Source organism: Oncorhynchus keta, chromosome 16 (genome assembly GCF_023373465.1).
Source record: "Oncorhynchus keta strain PuntledgeMale-10-30-2019 chromosome 16, Oket_V2, whole genome shotgun sequence".
Lineage (NCBI taxonomy): Eukaryota > Metazoa > Chordata > Actinopteri > Salmoniformes > Salmonidae > Oncorhynchus > Oncorhynchus keta.
Window position 1 is genome coordinate 16180323 of NC_068436.1, and position 20000 is coordinate 16200322.

At 47.5% G+C, this 20000-nt stretch overlaps 1 pseudogene; it reads right to left on the reverse strand.

Moving 5' to 3' along the window:
- Nucleotides 1–377: 377 nt before the first annotated feature.
- LOC127907886 (centlein-like) overlaps nucleotides 378–20000 on the reverse strand; it is a 77910-nt pseudogene continuing 58287 nt past the window's right edge.

Genomic DNA, 20000 nt, shown 5'->3' on the forward strand with positions numbered 1-20000 from the left:
GGCTCTTGAATACCAACTAGACAGGCGCTGAAAATTCAATCACGCATTTGCTTATGCTTTGCATATGCACGGTGTCCCTCGATGCCGCTAAGCCCCCCACCCTAGAAAATAATGAGGGTGAGAGAGAGAGAGGAGAGAGAGAGAGAGAGAGAGAGAGAGAGAGAGAGAGAGAGAGAGAGAGAGAGAGAGAAAGTGTGTGTCGTACCTGTCCGCGCTTATGTCCTCCCAGTCGTCCTAGCAGGGCTGCGGCCTCCTCCTCCGATGGCTTGATTGGGGCCAACCGCTCGGTGGCGGTGCAGCCGCGCCGGGCCTCTGGGCCACATGCCTGTTTTGAATTTGACCTTGTTGTTTGCTAATGCCCCTCCACTTATTCCTCCCTCCTGCTGTGGCTGCTGCGCCAGCCCTGTTAGCATGTTAGCCTTGGGTCCTCTCTGCCTCCTGTTGAAGTCCCGGGCCGCCCTCAGGATGCCCAGCTCCTGCCTGAGCCGGAGCAGCTGCTGCCGGGTGCGTCTGGCTTCCCTCCTGGCCCCCTCCAGCTGGGTCTCCAGGGCCAGGGCCTCGGTGCCGTGTCTCTCCCCCTGGGCGAGTGCCTGGGCATGGGCCGCCTCGTCGCGAGCAGCCCCCTGGGTGCGGAGACGGGCCAGGGAGCCCTGGAGGTGCTCCTTGTCCTGGGTTAGAGCTGTGTTGGCCTCCTGGAGGTGCTGGTTGTCCTCCCTCAGCCTCTCGGTCTCCTGCTCCATGGACACCGTCCTCCTCTCCAACTGTTCTATCTATATGGTGATCATTGAGTGTTCATTAGGACCAGAACTAACCTCCCAGTCATACCACTCTATGTACTCTGCCATGTAGAGTTAACGGACCTTCTATTCACTGTAAATGTCTTAAAATAAGCTACGAACAAGAAAAATCCTGTCAACTTTGAACTGCGAAAACAGCGTAGTGTCAGTGTTTCTCTCTACTCTGACCTGTGTTTGCAGTAACTGTGCAGGCCAGGGTATTAGGGGCGGCAGCATAGCCTAGTGGTTAGAGCGTTGGACTAGTAACCGGAAGGTTGCGAGTTCAAACCCCGAGCTGACAAGGTACAAATCTGTCGTTCTGCCCCTGAACAGGCAGTTAACCCACTGTTCCCAGGCCGTCATTGAAAATAAGAATGTGTTCTTAACTTACTTGCCTGGTTAAATGAAGGTAAAAAAAAATAATTAAATACATTTAAAAAATTAGAGGGTTGAAACAAACCATTTGGCCATTAACATAGCGGCAGGAAGCCTAGTGGTTAAGAGCTTTGGGCCAGTAACCAAAAGGTCGCTGGGTCGAATTCTCGAGCCGACGAGCTGAAAAATCTGTCGATGTGCCTTTGCGCAAGGCAATGAACCCAAATTGCTCTGGATAGGAGCATCTGCTAAATTACTGAAATGTAAACACTCCCATTCGGACTGAGCCCGACCCTCCTAGAGGCTACAGACATCTGACTGCTAGCCCCCCCTCCTCCTAGAGGCTACAGACATTTGACTGCTAGCCGCCCCTCCTCCTAGAGGCTACAGACATCTGATTGCTAGCCCCCTCCTCCTAGAGGCTACAGACATCTGACTGCTAGGCCCCCTCCTCCTAGAGAGGCTACAGACATCTGACTGCTAGCCGCCCCACCTCCTAGAGGCTACAGACATCTGACTGCTAGCCCCCCCTCCTCCTAGAGGCTACAGACATCTGACTGCTAGCCCCCCCTCCTCCTAGAGGCTACAGACATCTGACTGCTAGCCCCCTCCTCCTAGAGGCTACAGACATCTGACTGCTCGCTGCCCACCTCCTAGAGGCTACAGACATCTGACTGCTCGTCCAAAACCAGTCACCTATCACTAAACACTGAAAACAGGACCACCCCTTTGTCTCTTTGGTGGAAACGGTTAAACAGAGCAGTGGATACAAGCTGGGTGTAGCTATACCCCAGGCAATCTCTCTCTTTTATTGGGCACGGCTCTGCCCTCTGCTTAAGCAGCACGGTGCCATTCAAACAAAATTAGGCGGCTTTCCGGCCTTACAGTGAGACATGTCAAATTTCCCGCACACACACATACAGTGCTCCTCACCGGGCCTCCCAAACGTCTTTCCATTACCCACCATGTCTGGATAACATAAATGAGTGCTGCTCTTCTCCTCCCATCCTCCTTCCTCCCTCCTCTCCCCGACCCCTGTTGGTTATTATACTAACATGGTACTGTCACTCTTAATAGATGCCATGACAGTCTCCATTAAACCGCCCGCCATATGGCATTTGTTGGCGCTAGATGCCTTGGCATCATCTGCTAGAAATGATTCCGGAACAATTTAATTCCCGTTAAAATAGTTCTCTGTGTCCCTCTCAATCCTCTTCAACATACCACTGCATGACTGTTATGGGCGTATGAGCACGCTTTTACATCCCCTGTTAACATCCCCGAACGGCACTTCACCAACGTCATTGTGGAGGATTATCACACTCACGGTGAGTGATGGGGCCTGGGAAGAAGTCATTTAAAAACATTATTTGTGGTTGTTTTGTAGTTCTCAGAGGAAAGCCTTTGCAACAACTAGCAAACATTGAATACTTTTAAATATGTTTTTCTAATTGTTATTTTGACCGGAAAATGCCTGCTCAACAACAAAACCTCCACCTAAAACGTCCAAGAGCCGAGACCGTGTATTTCTCCCAACTTCAGTGTTCCAGGAATAACTTTAGTAGGTACTGTGGTGAGGAAGACTTTTTTGTCTCGCCGGGTTTCTTTTATTGGTGGTGACAAAGAGCACTTTACTGTACCTTCTTCAGCGACTGCTCCACTCTCTCGGCAGAGGGCTTTTTGGGAGTGCTGTTCTTGACCTCCGGATCAGCGGCCACTTTGTGAAGAAGCTCTCTGCCAACGAGGACAAAGCATGTTATTGTGACACGAAGACAAGACAAGTGTCTGCTTCCTTTCAGCCAGCCACATAGGTAGATGAAAAAGGAAGGGGAAAAGATTATTAAATCAATTTTAATGAATTATGTCTAATTGATTTCTTTTCACGCCGTAAGCCTATTCTTGTAGGCTACTTGTTCTTTCTGAAAATAGTGTCAGAAAAGAACACATGACTTCCCAGTGTCTGACTGTCAACCTTTGAGTCCTCCGTGTAAGTTCAAGACAAGAGAGCTCTAAATTATATCACTTTGGCAATTATTCAGAAATCTAAAACCATTATAAAATGCCAACGCAAAGAGCAATTGAAGAAAGTGATTTGTCATATTCGGGGATTAGAATCAATAAATCTACCCTAGAATATCCATTTCCATTCTAAAACCATAGGACATAGTCTTTATCAAGAACCACAGAATAATACTTTATCTAAGCATCCCACTAGGATGTTCAATCAAAAGCAGACATTGGTGAAAACACAACCCCCCACCCCTGGAGATCTTAAACAAACGTGGAGAAATGTTCAACCCCCTGTGAACACACAAACCCTGGCTGCCCTGCTTGCTTTGTAGCCCACCATGCATCCCCACCCAGTAAAATAACGCTCGCCAACCAATAAAATCGGCCTTTATTGGGAGCAGTTCAACAAGTCATTATTATGTTTCTAACATTCACCGGTGAAGAAGATGAAGAACAAGTATGTGAGTAGATTCCCCTGCTGCTACAAGCGAGAATAAATACATTTAAAAATCACAAACGGAATAGGAGTTTGTCTGTTTTGTGTAGGAACTACCCTCTTTTTTGACCTAAAAATTTAAATAAAAAGGTTGAGGCAAAATAATAACGAAGACAAAACTTTGCGCCTCCCTTCACTCCTTCTTGTTAAACTTTCATGGCAGTACAAGGAAACTCATTTGTCAGATAAGGTTGAAAATGTTAAATATTCAGGCACTCGACTTTTCAGGTCAGTTGACCTTTTGTCGTGAGATGCAGGAGAAAGAGGCGAGAGAGCGAGAGGGAGGGAGAGAGCGAGAGGGGAGAGAGCGAGAGAACGGGAAAGAAAGAGGTGGATCCACTCTTCTCCTTTGCTCCTCCCGCCATTCTCCTTTGCATGGCCAATGAAAGGAAAGGGAAGTTTGTTACTTCAAATCAGCCGTCTCTTTCGTCTCCGCCCGACTTGTCACATCCAATCAGACCAGAGCCCAAATAAGCGAGGGCTGCCGCGCAGCGCTGTGTACATAACCAGATAGGGAGACAATTATCCCGCCGCGCCCGGGCTGGGGGTGGCTGGGAGTTGGCACCTCGGCACTAGTACCTTGATATGGAGGAGTCAGTGGCTCTCTAGTCACTTTGCTTTGGAGGAGGTCCCAATGCTACAGCATTCATTAAAGTCTAACGGCTCAAATGTCTTCTCAACCCCATCACCTCCTCTCCTCCGCGCCTCTGTCTCCCGCCCCTCACGGGCCGAGCCAAAAGGTCTCCGCCACGGAGCGCTGTCTTTCATCTGTTTGCTTTCATTAGCGGGTTTGTGATGGCGTTGGGTTGGGTTGTGATGGGGTTGTTGGGTTGGGTTGGGTTGTGATGGGGTTGGGTTGCGTTGTGATGGGGTTGGGTTAGGTTGTGATGGGGTTGGGTTGGGTTGTGATGGGGTTGGGTTGGGTTGTGATGGGGTTGGGTTGAGTTGGGTTGTGATGGGGTTGTTGGGTTGGGTTGTGATGGGGTTGGGTTGTGATGGGTTGTGATGGGGTTGTGTTGGGTTGTGATGGGGTTGGGTTGGGTTGGGGTGGGGTTGGGTTGGGATGGGGTTGGGTTGGGTTTGGGTTGGGTTGGGTTGTGATGGGGTTGGGTTGGGTTGTGATGGGGTTGGGTTGGGTTGGGTTGTGATGGGGTTGGGTTGTGATGGGGTTGGGTTGGGTTTGTGATGGGGTTGGGTTGGGTTGGGTTGTGATGGGGTTGGGTTGTGATGGGGTTGGGTTGTGATGGGGTTTGTGGGGTTGGGTTGTGATGGGGTTGGGTTATGTGATGGGTTGGGTTGGGTTGGGTTGTGATGGGGTTGGGTTGGGTTGTGATGGGGTTGGGTTGTGATGGGGGGGTTGGGTTGGGTGTGATGGGGGGTTGGGTTGTGATGGGGTTGGGTTGTGATGGGGTTAGGTTGGGTTGGGTTGTGATGGGGTTGGGTTTGGGTTGTTGGGGTTGATGGGGTTGGGTTGGGTTGGGTTGTGATGGGGTTGGGTTGTGATGGGGTTGGGTTGGGTTGGGTTGTGATGGGGGGGTTGGGGTTGGGGTTGGGTTGTGATGGGTTGGGTTGGGTTGTGATGGGGTTGGGTTGTGATGGGGTTGGGTTGGGTTGGGTTGTGATGGGGTTGGGTTGGGTTGCTGGTTGAACCTTTCTCTCCCTTTGATCGGGTCAGAGGGTTCTGCAAGAGTCAATTCGGGGCAGCTTGTAAACGTGTTCTATGGATCTCTGGGTTTGTGTTGCCAGGGCCTGATTTGAGCTGCTACAGTGTTGGTTTATGATGAGCTGGCCTCAGAGTTAGCAATTTCAATTTACATCTTGTATGTCAATCAATTACATAATCACTTTAGTCACAATCAATCCTTGGGATTCATTTAAAAGGGCCAAACTGTGATATTTCTAGACAGTTATTATAAAGTGAAAGGCAGTAGTATAAATCAGAAACATTCTGTGGCTGTAGCCGTGCTTTCAGTCAGGTGGTGCCGGGTAGAGATTATAGGTCTCGAATTTGGTTGATTGGGTGACAGACAGGATACAATGTTAAACTATTACTTTCAAAGCCAGTCTCTCTCAGCTTTTCTGATTATGCCATTGATTGTCAATGGGATCCGCCATCTTAATTAGTGGCATCCTTTGTAGCCCTGGTTTTGCATTTGGCTGACAGACACCATCATTAATCATCAGGTAAATTAAAGTGATGGAGAACAGATTGGTTATTGAACTCGTTAATTAAAAAAGGGCCACTGTAGTAGGTTATTCAGTATTTGACAAAGCGATGCAGATCGGAGTCCCAAATGGCACCTTTTTCCTATATAGTGCACTACTTTTGACCAGCACATATGACTATGATAAAGGTAGTGCACTATGTAGGGAATATGGTGCCATTTGGGACACAGACAAATTGATGCACGTTCTACAATTAGGAGGAGGAATGCACTATGCAAAGAAGATGCCTTCTTTTTGATATCCCAGTCAATTTAGAACAGGTTGATCAGGCTTTAATTGAATTGTCCTGTTAATTCCACTGAAAATGTGGTGTTCAACCCCCACAAAAAAGTAGCTGAGGAGGTACAACATTACAAGCATGTCAGAACACTACCGTTTAACAGATGTTCGACCTACGTCTGTTAAACCAACATATGTGCCGTTATTCAGTGTTTTTTGGCTGGGGACCTTACACCACCACCACCCCCCTTTACAACTTTTTATTTTGTTGTTACATGTACATTCTACACACATTCTACATATGTTTTTTTATTTATTTTTTACAGTAGTTACATAGCAAGAATAAAGTAATTTGATATTTCGATATACATGACATATAGAGAGATAGTACTTATACATTATAAATTGTGTTTTCATTCAAAACTATTATTAGAACATGAGCTTTTAAAAGCACCCCTCATTCAGTGTTTCCTCTTTGACTTGTTTAGCCTAAAGACACTATCCAGGGGGGTTGCTTGATACCACCAGTACGCTTGATCATGAAAACCAATGGAGGACACATTCTTTCAGACAAGGAGAAATGGGGCAAAACAGCTTGATGGGGTTCTGATCTGTCAGTCAGCCTCTAAACGAGAGTGTGGACCATAGAGTTGGATAGAGGGCACACTTGCCACAAAGCCTTTTGTAGCATGGACAGCACAATTGAATGCATTCATAATTTCACTGGGTGGGACTTCTAATATTATAACGAGGGTCACACAATTCCACCCAGGTCAGCCAATGGATTATAATCCAGCAAACATTGAGTGGGCTTTCTTTCCAACTCTATGGTGTGGAAGTGAAAAGGCTCACCTTGTTGTTCGCTCTGAAGACACAGCCTCAGCTCCTGTACAGTGGCCCGGTCCATAGCAGCCTGGACACGCAACACATCCAGCTCCTCCTCTAGGTTAGTCCTACCACCACACACATCAAAAAACAACACTTAAAACACAACGTTTTTCATCAAGACTTTAGTGACAGGAAGGGCCGTTTCTGTGTCAGACTTGCCCTCCTCTTCTCTCAACACACCTGGACCCAAGGAAAGGGAACATCTTGTTACATTCCTGTAAATGCCACTTCTAATTCCATATTACAACCATTGACTGTACGTGACGACTCCATTTTACTTTTAACCTGACAACCGTGGCATCAAATCCTCCTCTACGATACCGAGATGATTAATATGAAGAGGAATACTAGCTAATTAAGGCTGGATTTAATTCATGTGGAAATCAAAGTGACAAGAAACATGAAACCCAGGTAAGGAGGTACAGTGTGTGTGTGTGTGTGTGTGTGTGTGTGTGTGTGTGTGTGTGTGTGTGTGTGTGTGTGTGTGTGTGTGTGTGTGTGTGTGTGTGTGTGTGTGTGTGTGAGACGTGTATGAGCCCAATGAACTCTCTGCGATTAGCTTGATTCCCGCTAAAGGCTAATGAAGAAGAAAGGAGCCATGCTCGAGACTCTTGCACTTTCAAGTTATTATTAGGACCCAAAAAGAAGTCTGCGGAGGACGCGGGTATAGGTCCCGCTGAGACCGTCGCACCTGAAAACACACCCCTCGTTCCCCGCCCCTTCCCTCCACAGCCCCAAGCATCCGGGGAGATGGCGAAGCCAGAGAGAGAAGCACTGTCTGTGTGAACTACTGTTACTGTTCCAGTGGCATCACTCAACCTGATTTTCTTTTCTTCACTGACTGGTGGCTATTATAATACAGGTTCAACTAGGAGCATGGAACAGTCCAGTAATGAAACCTTACACACCTCCAGACCAGCGCCATACGAGGGCTAGTGAGGTCGTGTCAGCTTGGACCCTGGTTCTGTTAGTAAACACACATGGTGACGGCCTTCTAGTGTTCTGTTCTGTACTGTTCCGTCCATTCCGCTCTGTTCCGTTCTTCCTCCAATGATGTCTTCATTTACATAAACATGGACTGCTAAATGTTCTTCCCGGTCGTTGGCAGTAAAATGTGAGTAGTTCTGGGTTAGGGGGCAGGTTAGTTAGCAGGCTTGAGGTGAGTGAAATGGCTCAGGGTTCACCACAGTAATACGGTGCGACTCAAGGCCTAGCTTCAAGTTGTATTAGTCGTATGTACAGGACACACATGGTATACACTGTCTAACTAAACACTTGCAGGTTCCTTCTGGACAATAAGATATAATAACAGATGAATGGGCTAACGTACCCACAGTGTAAATAAGTCCACTATTGATCCTCTCTGGGGGATGAGACAGAGAGAAGGCAGATAGACACGAGTCGCTGCTTCACTATAGATGTTCCTCTGTAAATGAGCTGCAGTCGATGCAGGTTCCAGCTCCCAGCACTGCCCCAGGAATACTATTATGTATCCATACAGCCCGTTAATGGGACAAATTAACTCAACTCTGCCGCGTGTGGAATGGCCCAATTCCTTCTAATGTTTCTCCTTTATGCCTTGTCCGATGCCGGGACGTATCGACGTGACACCCAAGTTCATATTGAAGACACTCTGTTTTGTTGAAGGATGAACATGTTTCTCTCAGTGATGCCGGATTAGATTCCAGACGGGGTTTTGTTTTGTGTCCGGGGACCTTCTGGTTGCCCACCATGACACCCTTGTAAAAAACAGTATATATAGGAGACATATTAAACATATCTAATACATGAATGTAGTCAGAGTGTGGCCCAATACGCCACACACAAGGCACATTCCCTTGAAGGCGGCTACCGGTAGATGACTGTCCTTAGGTCCTAAAAAGACATCATAGGTGACAGTACTACGAGGCACTCTAAGCAAACCTTGTCTTATTCCTCAACCCAACTAGATCACCTTCTACTGTATCTGCTCTCCCTCTCAACCAAACATTTACCTCACATCTCCAGCGCGGTGAGCTGTGGCGTTAGGCCTCTGGGCTGCGGTGTGAACACAGCTTTATTAGCCCTCAATCCAGCAGCCAGTACTGGAGGTCTCTTCAGACCCAACAGTTGTTCAATTAAAATACAGACCCAAGGCCCAATGCAAATTCCTGTTTTTTTTTTGTCAACTGCATATAATTGTTTTATGAGAGGTTGCTAACTCCCAACTCCCTCCCGTTCGATTCGCCCCCTTCTCCGTTTCCCTCTCCCTCTCGCTTCATAGGCTTGTGTGATTCCTTAGTGTGAATGCATCAATTTGAATAACAGATGTTTATTTGCAGTCTATTTGGTTCCCTGGGGTGAAGGGGGAGCGTGGCCCCTCTAGAGGGTTGAGAGGCTGGTTGGATGTTAGATATCTCTTCGAATAAATACATAAGGAAGAGGGGATAACACCAGGATTGCCTGAGGAGTGTCTGTATCTATCAGCCTGCCACACACAGGAGAACGGCTCAGAGTAAAATGAGTAGAAACAACAGCTAACCCCCCTGTTGTTCTGAGATCAGATACATAATGTGCTACTCTTAGCTATAGGACAGTGGTGGGGAAAATCATGCCACTAAAATCTACGGAAGTCAATATTTCGCGGTGCTTGAAGTAATTCATTGCTCCTCTCTACATTACAATATCCTCTTCTGGGCTTCACCACTGATATTTTCGGCGTCCACAATAGCACCCTATTCCCTATATAGGGAACTACTTTTGGCCGTGTGAATAGGATGCCATTTCAGATGCAGCCATTGACTTCTGTTTCCTGGTCAAACAGACATGCGTAAGGACACACTTGATCCACTACAGTGGCCCTCCAGAACACTACTGATAGGTAGACTTTAATAATCCAAAAACAGATGCTTTCCTGTCCAACCCTTGACAGCGTCATAGAACAATGTTTGTGGTCAATCACACATCCTGTTTCTCTTTTCCCCTTTCTCTTCTGTTCAAATAAAGCCAGCAAATCCATCTCCAATTCCCTCCTAACGCCTCGCCTGAGGTAGAATACAAACTCAGCAGGCTTGAAAGCGGGGGAAAACACTTTCACCTCCACTAGCATCAAAATGAAAGAAAACAGACGGAACAGATGCGTTGGGCTTGGTAATGACGGCTCTGTGTTCTACGTCTCTGTTACGCTGTTTGTTAAAACCCTTCTCTCCTGGAATACTGTAGTAGCATCGGAGCCAGCCGAGCCCTGAGCCATCTATTCCAAGTCATTTGATCTTTTCTCTACCTGTGTTCCTCTAGAGTAGACTAACAGAGCTTAGAGCACACACCGCCAGCTCCGACCCACCGGGGATCACAGAGCAGTACATCATCTTTTGACCGCTGTGCTTTTCACGCGCCAGGCCTTCCCTCCATCTCACTCTCTCCCATTTCATGCTTGGCACATAAAACATAGAAAGAGAAAGAGTGAGTGAGAAAGAGAGAGAGAGGGGTAAAAAAAAAGTTCTATGACTAGAGAGGAGAGCATGTCAGTACCCCCTGAAGAAGAGGTGAGGAAAGACATCATTTTGAGTCAGAGGGGAATTCCCCTCTCTCTGCAGCTTTAAGCCCAGAAAGGCAAGAGTCTGTCTGTGTGTCCATACCAAATTACACCTATTCCTATTAAGTGCACTACGTTTGACCAGGGCCCATAGGGCTCTGGTCCAATGTAGTGCACTATATAAGGTATAGGATGCCATTTGGGACACAGCCTGTGTCTAGTACGGACGGGGAGGGAGGACGGATAAGCCTCCGCTGTCAGCAGTAAAGTGTTGTAGTTCATACAGCTCTCTGTTCTCGTGGCCACAGGCCATAATGCAACAACAACAGTGAAGCAGTGAGTCACTGAGCGGAGCCGGAGCGCGCCTCTCCCTCCTCAGCCACGGGGCATTGATATGGGAGGTAAATAGGCCTCCATGTTCAGGCACTGCTGGGGTGGACTAGTGAGAACGTTCCAGGAGGTCCATTGTGCCCGCCGCGTTAAAATACCAGATTTCACATTTCAGACCCTAAGAACAGTATTTTTGTTAAGTACGATCTCTTCTGATGATGGCATCTGTCATTACAACATACAAATACCACAAAAGTAGACTGAACCCTGCTGTGTTTATACTACTGTTCAGTGTGTAGCGTTATGACATCTTTTGGCATGTCGTAAAGTGACATAACACACAGTATCTGACTAAACAGGTAGATATCACTGTAGAGATATACTTTCTCAGCTTGGTCCTGTGAAATGTGCTTATTATCTATATGTTGACGTTTCACAGCACAGCTTTAGTTCCCATGCCGTCTGAGCGTGGGCTGGCCGCGGTGCAATCCAGAGAGAAGGCAGGCTTGGGCTTGCCTCATAATTACCCAGTAAGTGTGCAGCAAAGTTTCAAAGAATAATTCATTTAGCAAATAATGAATAAAGGAGGCACTTTGGTGGTCGGTTATCAAAACAAACATAAAACATTCTGTCTTCTTTGTGTGTGTGTGTGTGTCTGTGTGTGTGTGTGTCTGTCTGCCCCGTGCGTCCCTCCCCCTAAAACTCCCTGGTCCGGGGGGGGCAAAATACACTCATTACTTCTAATACATTTTAGCAATCAAGATGAAAGGAGAGAGAAAATACATGGCAGAGAGAAAGAGAGAGAGCAGACAACCCGGGTAAACTTTATTAAACTTCATTAGAGTCAAACGTCTCCACCACGTCTGTAATGGTCACTCTCAGTAGAGGGGCTTCTTCACCACGCAGTTCTTCCTACAAATCATCTTAAAGGCTTTTTATCCAACAGTAATAGCTGCCTAATTTATGCCTTGATGTCGACTGAGTGTACCGTCTTCAGTGTGAGGCGCCGCCTGCCGCGGAGCTCGCGCGTAGCCAGTGTTTAGTCTGTTTACGAGGGCCTAAATAACCCCTCCCTTTCACCCACAGACCACTAACAACAATTAACGAGCGGCGGACAACCAGAGGACTACCAGAGACAGAACCATAATGATGGGAGATAAAAATTAACCCATGGCGAATCAACATTCCTCGCCCAACCCGCTCCCCGCCCCGCCCTCTCCTCCACCAACGACAAAGAGGACAATCTGAATGCCTGGCCGGCGCTCCGGCGGCTTTCCTCTTTATTTGCTCATTCGCAATTGAAGTAATTGAGATCATTCTCCTCCAGAGTGCGCTTCGTGTTTGAGAGCCCATATTTGAAACGGGGGTTTTTGTCTGAGGAGAACAACAATTGATGATTAAATAAAAGAGAGAGAGAAAGATTTCCTGCTGACTGCCTAATTTGATATCAAACCGATGGTAGAGTGGTCCCAATGGAAAATGTCAAGTCTTCTCTCAGGACCACTTCAAACGTGGGAGGGTAAATATGCCTGTTTTAGGGCTATCAGGAGAGTCAGGGGAGTCTATAGACCTCGACACAAGAAACCAAGGGCAAGCCCAGTTTATACATTGAAACAGTGATCAGAGTGAGATTACAAATAAATCTATGATCTGTTTGATATAAACACAACGACAACAAAGGAAACAAACAATGCTATGACAGAGGGAATTTACACTACCGATGTGACTATGCACACTGACTGGACTCTACCCACACATACTTACACAGACACTCCAACACACACATACACACGCTCACACATACTTACACTGAACCTCCAACACACACATACACACGCTCACACATACTTACACTGACACTCCAACACACACATACACACGCTCACACATACTTACACTGACACTCCAACACACACATACACACGCTCACACATACTTACACGGACACTCCAACACACACATACACACTCTCACACATACTTACACGGACACTCCAACACACACATACACACGCTCACACATACTTACACTGACACTCCAACACACACATACAAAACACATGCACATTGACGGCACACACACATAGCTGCAGTTTATTATGTAACCTGATTGCCTAGTCACTTTGACCCTACCTACATGTACATTGCACGGTAATGAATTGCACGGTAAAGTCAACGTGTATTCTATATGTGGGAGATGTGACCAACACAGTTTGATTTGAGATAACAAGTTAAACAGAATACTTCCCTGACTAGATCCATATTATTTATTCATTAGGACAAAGGGAAATGTCTAACATAAATGCAGGCGTTTAATCTAATGCTGCAGATCATGGTACTTCTAATGATGTCAGGGGAGACGCTAGTCCGCTTCACTTAAATCACCTAAACACACAGGTCTTGATAATACCCAGCAAGTTCAAGGGTATGAAGTTGAGTTCTTAAGCACTCTGTGCCTGATTGCATCCATGATCATTTCCATTGCAGGGAGCCAGTGGGAGAGAGATTAAAGTACCATAGTGGACCTGCAGCTGGTTCACCTTCCTTAACGGCCTCACCTCCACTAAAGGAACTAGAGCATCCAATAATTGGAGTGTTGCTGAGTTGAGAGCAACACTACAGGGACCCGGACCCAGGAATAAACACTACACAAGCACACTCATTTTGGCAACAAATGGTTGATTGGACCACAAGCCTCTTTTATAAGTGCCTGTTTGGATGGGGGAGCAATGATGAAACATCTGTACACAGCAGCTCAGGACAGAATGAGAGAGAGTGAGAGACCAAAAAAGACACAGAGAGAGACTGTAGCCCAAGAGAGAGAGAGAGACAGAGAGAGAGAGAGAGAGAGAGAGAGAGAGAGAGAGAGAGAGAGAGAGAGAGAGAGAGACTTCAGCCTGAGGGAGAAAGAGAGACAGAGATAGAACAAACTACAGGACATAATGCAAACCCTCCAACCCATAAAGGCCTATGGTGTTAATGGTATCCTAAATGGAATTATAAAATATACAGACCACACATTCCAAGTGGCTATACTTAAACTCTTTAACATCATCCTCAGCTCTGGCATCTTCCCCAATATTTGGAACCAAGGACTGATCACCCCCATCCACAAAAGCGGAGACAAATTTGACCCCAATAACTACCGTGGGATATGCATCAACAGCAACCTTGAGAAATTCTCTGCATTATCATTAACAGCAGACTCGTACATTTCCTCACCGAAAACAATGTTCAGAGCAAAGGTCAAATTGGCTTTTTACCAAATGACTGTACGACAGACCACGTATTCACCCTGCACACCCTAATTAACAACCAAACAAACCAACAGAGGGCCGTGCCTACGGCCCCAAGCTTCCATCCAGGACCTCTATACCAGGCGGTGTCAGAGGAAGGCCCTAAAAATTGTCAAAGACTCCAGCCACCCTAGTCATAGACTGTTCTCTCTGCCACCACACGGCAAGCGGTACCAGAGTGCCAAGTCTAGTTCCAAGAGGCTTCTAAACAGCTTCTAACCCCAAGCCATAAGACTCCTGAACAGCTAATCAAATGGCTACCCAAACTATTTGCATTGCCCCCCCCCTTCTACGCTGCTGCTACTCTATGTTATTATCTATGCATAGTCACTTTAATAACTCTACCTACATGTACATATTACCTCAATTACCTTGACTAACCAGTGCCTCCGCACATTGACTCTTTACCGATACCCCTGTATATAGCCTCGCTATTGTTATTTGAATTATTTCTTACTTTTATTTCTTACTTTTATTTTTTTTGCAGTTGCCAGGACCACGAATACAAATTCCATCTGGACACCGTTGTCCTAGAGCACAAGAAAACAATACATACCTTGACCTAAACATCAGCGACACAAGTAACTTCCACAAAGCTGTGAACGAACTGAAAGACAAGGCAAGATGGGCCTTCTATACCATCAAAAGGAACATAAAATTCGACATACCAATTAGGATCTGGCTAAAAATACTTGAATCAGTTATAGAACACACTGCCCTTTGTGGTTGTGAGGTCTGGGGTCCGCTCACCAACCAAGAATTCACAAAATGGGACAAATACCAATTTGAGACTCTGCATGCAGAATTCTGCAAAAATATCCTCTGTGTACAACGTAAAACACCAAACAATGCATGCAGAGCAGAATGAGGCCGATACCCGCTAATTATCAAAACCAGAAAAGACCCGTTAAAATCTACAACCACCTAAAAGGAAGCGATTCCCAAACCTTCCATAACAAAGCCCTCACCTACAGAGAGATGAACCTGGAGAAGAGTCCCTAAGCAAGATGGTCCTGGGGCTCTGTTCACAAACACACACCACAGAGCCCCAGGACAGCAACACAATTAGACCCAACTAAATCATGAGAAAACAAAAGAGAATTACTTGGCACATTGGAAAGAATTAACAAAAAACAGAGCAAACTAGAATGCTATTTTGCCCTAAACAGAGAGTAAACAGTGGCAGAATACCTGACCACTGTGACCGACCCAAACTGAAGGAAAGCTTTGTACTATGTACAGACTCAGTGAGCATAGCCTTGCTATTGAGAAAGGTTGCCATAGGCAGACCTGGCTCTCAAGAGAATGTGTGTATGTGCACATTGCCCACAAAATGAGGTGGAAACTGAGCTGCATGTCCTAACCTCCTGCCAAATTAATTACCATATTAGAGACACATATTTCCCTCAGATTACACACATCCATAAAGAATTCGAAACCAAATCCAATGTTGATAAACTTCCATAGATACTGGGTGAAATGCTGTGCCATCACAGCAGCAAGATGTGTGACCTGTTACCACAAGAAAAGGGCAACCAGTGAAGAACAAACACCATTGTAAATACAACCCTTATTTATGTTGATTTATCTTCCACTTTTACTTTAACTATTTGCACATAATACAACTTTTGATGTCTATTGTTTTGGAACATTTGTAGTATAATGTTTACTGTTCAGTTTTATTGTTTTTCCCACTTTGCTTATTATCTACTTCACTTGCTTGGCAATGTTAACATATATTGTCCATGCCAATAAAGCCCCAGTGAAAATGCAATTGAAAATGTAGAAGACTTGAGAGAGAGAGAGAGAGAGAGAGAGAGACAGAGAGAGAGAGAGAGAGAGAGAGAGAGAGAGAGAGAGAGAGAGAGAGAGAGAGAGAGAGAGAGAGAGAGAGAGAGAGAGAGAGAGAGAGAGAGAGAGAGAGAGAGAGGTCTTTAGAGAGAGAGAGAGAGAGAGAGAGAGAGAGAGAGAGAGAGAGAGAGAGAGAGAGAGAGAGAGAGAGAGAGACAGATAAAGACTTTAGCAGAGAGAGAGAGAGAGAGAGAGAGAGAGAGAGAGAGAGAGAGAGAGAGAGAGAGAGAGAGAGAGAGAGAGAGAGAGAGAGAGAGAGAGAGAGAGAGAGAGAGAGAGAGAGAGAGAGAGACAGAGAAAGACTTTAGCCAACAGAGAGAGAGAGAGAGAGAGAGAGAGAGAGAGAGAGAGACAGAGAAAGACTTTAGCATAACAGAGAGAGAGAGAGAGAGAGAGAGAGAGAAAGAGACAGAGACAGAGAGACATAGACAGAGAAAGAGAGAGAGAGAGAGAGAGAGAGAGAGAGACTTTAGCCAACAGAGAGAGAGAAAGGAAATGAGAGGGGTGAGAGAATATCCTTTAAGCATCTAAACATCCTAACAGCAGCCTTCGTTGGACTGTTATTGGGCCCAAACTCCTCCTCCTACCTCCAGCCAGGAGATAATTAGCCATTAGCAAATCATAGCTAACACTTACGAGGAGGCGCAACCTTCACAAGCACAATCATCTTAATATGGACGGCAGAATGGCAAACTGCCACTTATTATTGGGCCTTGCAGAAGCACTAGATGTCTACGTTCCAAATGGACCCCTAATTCCCTATATAGTGCACTGCTTTTGACCAGTGCCGGGCCCACAGTGGTCTGGTCAAAAGATGTCCACTATTTGGGGAATAGGGTGCCATTTTGGGATACATACGAAGTTTAGGGCTGGGGGTGTGTGTTGGTCTAGTTATTGCACCAACACGTCTCCCATCTCCTTAATTGTTGGCTATCAACAGTAATTTACATCGCCGGAGCCGCCAAACAGCTTGATATAGAAGCCCAGCCTAATTGCACCGTGTATGCTTCGTTTCTTGCCCCCTCTTCCCCTGCCCTCCCACACACCCGCCTTCCCAAACACTCCCAATAGATATAAAGGGAGATGGGGTGAGGAGCGTGGGTTTGGGGAGAGGAGAAGGGGAGTGGGGAAGGTGGTCGGACGGACGGTGTGCCTGCTGCTTGCTTTTGCAAACTGGAGCCGTCTAATGGTCGTCGGGGCTGTTGCCGGGGCCAGGATCAAAGCGTGGTGGTTCTGTGTGTGTGTGTGTGTGTGTGTGTGGGGGGTGGTCGTTTTTCGAAAGCACGAGTTAGAGACCTCCGCCAAGTTTACTTTGGGCCTTGGCGTGGGCACTGGGGTAGCAAGTGCCTGGCTGGGTTGACGGGGATCAGCACTAACCCCGGAGGACAGGGGCTGCACAGCCTGAAAGGGAACGGAGGTTTCCCGCTCTCCCTCGTGCTCCTCGAGGGTCAGTTGCAAGGACCGGGTAGGACGTTGCAGCCGCTGCCCGGCCGGGAGGATCCTTAGCGGGAAGCGGCGGCTGGAGCTGTGGCGGCTGTATGCCTGGTCTGTAATTAGCTCGGACAGCTCTGGCTCAGAGAGAAGAGAGAGAGAGAGAGAGAGAGGCAGCCGGGCTAGATCATAATGAGATCATCTGGGATTAGGAGGACCGGACAGGAGGAGGAGAGGGGAGGAGGAGGAGGAGAGGGGAAGAGGAGGAGGAGAGGGGAGGAGGAGGAGGAGAGGGGAAGAGGAGGAGGAGAGGGGAGGAGGAGGAGAGGGGAGGAGGAGGGGGGGAGAGGAGGAGGAGACGGGGCAGAGTATGGAACGGCCTCAGCCTGCTACAGCCCCACACAAACGGGTATAGTATGGAACAGTGTAGAGTAGGGAACGGGCTAGAGTAAGGAACGGGGTAGAGTAGGGAACGGGGTAGAGTAGGGAACGGTGCAGAGTAGGGAACGGGCTAGAGTATGGAATGGTCTAGATTAGGGAACGGGCTAGAGTAGGGAACGGGGTAGAGTAGGGAACGGGGTAGAGTAGGGAACGGGGAAGAGTATGGAATGGTCAGATTAGGGAACGTATGGCTAGAGTAGGGAACGGGTAGAGTATGGAATGGGGTAGAGTAGGGAACGGGGAAGAGTGTGGAATGGGGCAGAGTAGGGAACTGGGTAGAGTAGGGAACGGGCAGAGTAGGGAATGGGGCAGAGTAGGGAACGGGGAAGAGTATGGAATGGGGCAGAGTAGGGAACGGGGAAGAGTATGGAATGGGGCAGAGTAGGGAAATGGGCAGAGTAGGGAACTGGGCAGAGTAGGGAACAGGGCAGAGTAGGGAACGGGGCAGAGTATGGAACGGGGCAGAGTATGGAACGGGGTAGAGTAGGAACGGGGTAGAGTAGGGAACGGGCTAGAGTAGGGAACGGGGGTAGAGTAGGGAACGGGGTAGAGTAGGGAATGGGGCAGAGTATGGAACGGGGCAGAGTATGGAACGGGGTAGAGTAGGGAACGGGCTAGAGTAGGGAACGGGGTAGAGTAGGAACGGGAAGAGTATGGTACGGGGCAGAGTAGGGAACGGGCTAGAGTAGGGAACGGGGTAGAGTAGGGAACGGGGAAGAGTAGGGAACGGGTAGAGTAGGGAACGGGGAAGAGTATGAAACGGGGCAGAGTAGGGAACTGGGTAGAGTAGGGAACGGGGAAGAGTAGGGAACGGGGCAGAGTAGGGAACGGGGTAGAGTAGGGAACGGGGTAGAGTAGGGAACGGGGTAGAGTAGGGAACGGGGTAGAGTAGGGAACGGGGAAGAGTAGGGAACGGGGTAGAGTAGGGAATGGGGTAGAGTAGGGAACGGGGTAGAGTAGGGAACGGGGTAGAGTAGGGAACGGGGCAGAGTATGGAACGGGGTAGAGTAGGGAGCAGGGTAGAGTAGGGAACGGGCTAGAGTAGGGAACGGGGTAGAGTAGGGTAGGGAACGGGGTAGAGTAGGGAACGGGGTAGAGTAGGGTAGGAACGGGGTAGAGTAGGGTAGGGAACGAGGTAGAGTAGGGTAGGGAACGGGGTAGAGTAGGGTAGGGAACGGGGTAGAGTAGAGAATGGGGTAGAGTAGGGTAGGGAACGGGGTAGAGTAGGGTAGGGAACGGGGTAGAGTAGGGTAGGGAACAGGGTAGAGTAGGGACGGGTAGGGGAAGCCTCTCCAGATCAAACAGAGGACTGGCTGGTCAGTGGTTGGTTGAGCCTGGTCTGGGCTGTACAGCAGCATGAGTCCTGGCAGAGTGGTAGGGAGCCGCAGTCAGAGGCCCTAATGAAGAACAACACCTCCAACAGCCCTGGTAATTAACACAATCCCTGTCCCCACCCTTTTCTCTCTCTCCCTCTCGTTACACCTCTATTGTCAGAGGTTCAGTACCAGTTCAGTACACGGACAACATGTCCCCATAATACTCAACTGTCTGTTTACGTTCTTAGGTAGCTCTCCTTTACCAAACACATTCACATTGCCACATTTCAGAGAACAGAAAGGTCCAGTGAGGTATTTGATATAATTAATAGGTAGTGGTGATGAATGGAATCATACCCCAGAGCTGCAACTAACAGACCTGCCCGTCCCCACGTTCATTGCAAAAAAGTGTAAGGTAAAATTACTTTAATGAACAAATGTTTTGCTGTCCGCTGAGTAGAATGATTAAAATATATATGACGTGGAACATGGAACTGTTGCCAGATTAAAACAATCTATTTCTCACTATCATTAGAAACAACACGAAATTGAAGACGCTTCACAAAGACACTGCCAGAGCACACCGATAATGTGATATTTTTTCTCCAACCAACAAAATCTTCGGGCCGGCAATTTTCCAAATGAGAGACGGGGCTAATGATCTAGTGTTGGAACCTGCTGGCTGGAAATAATGAGGAGGGGAGATGGACGCTGTGAAGTTCAGAAGGGCGTGCTCAAAGTTTAACACCGACAAACTGCGGGGGAGAGGTCAAGAGGTCAGACAGAGGTGAGGGCGTGTGTGTGTAAAACGTGTGTGTGTGTAACGGTGTGC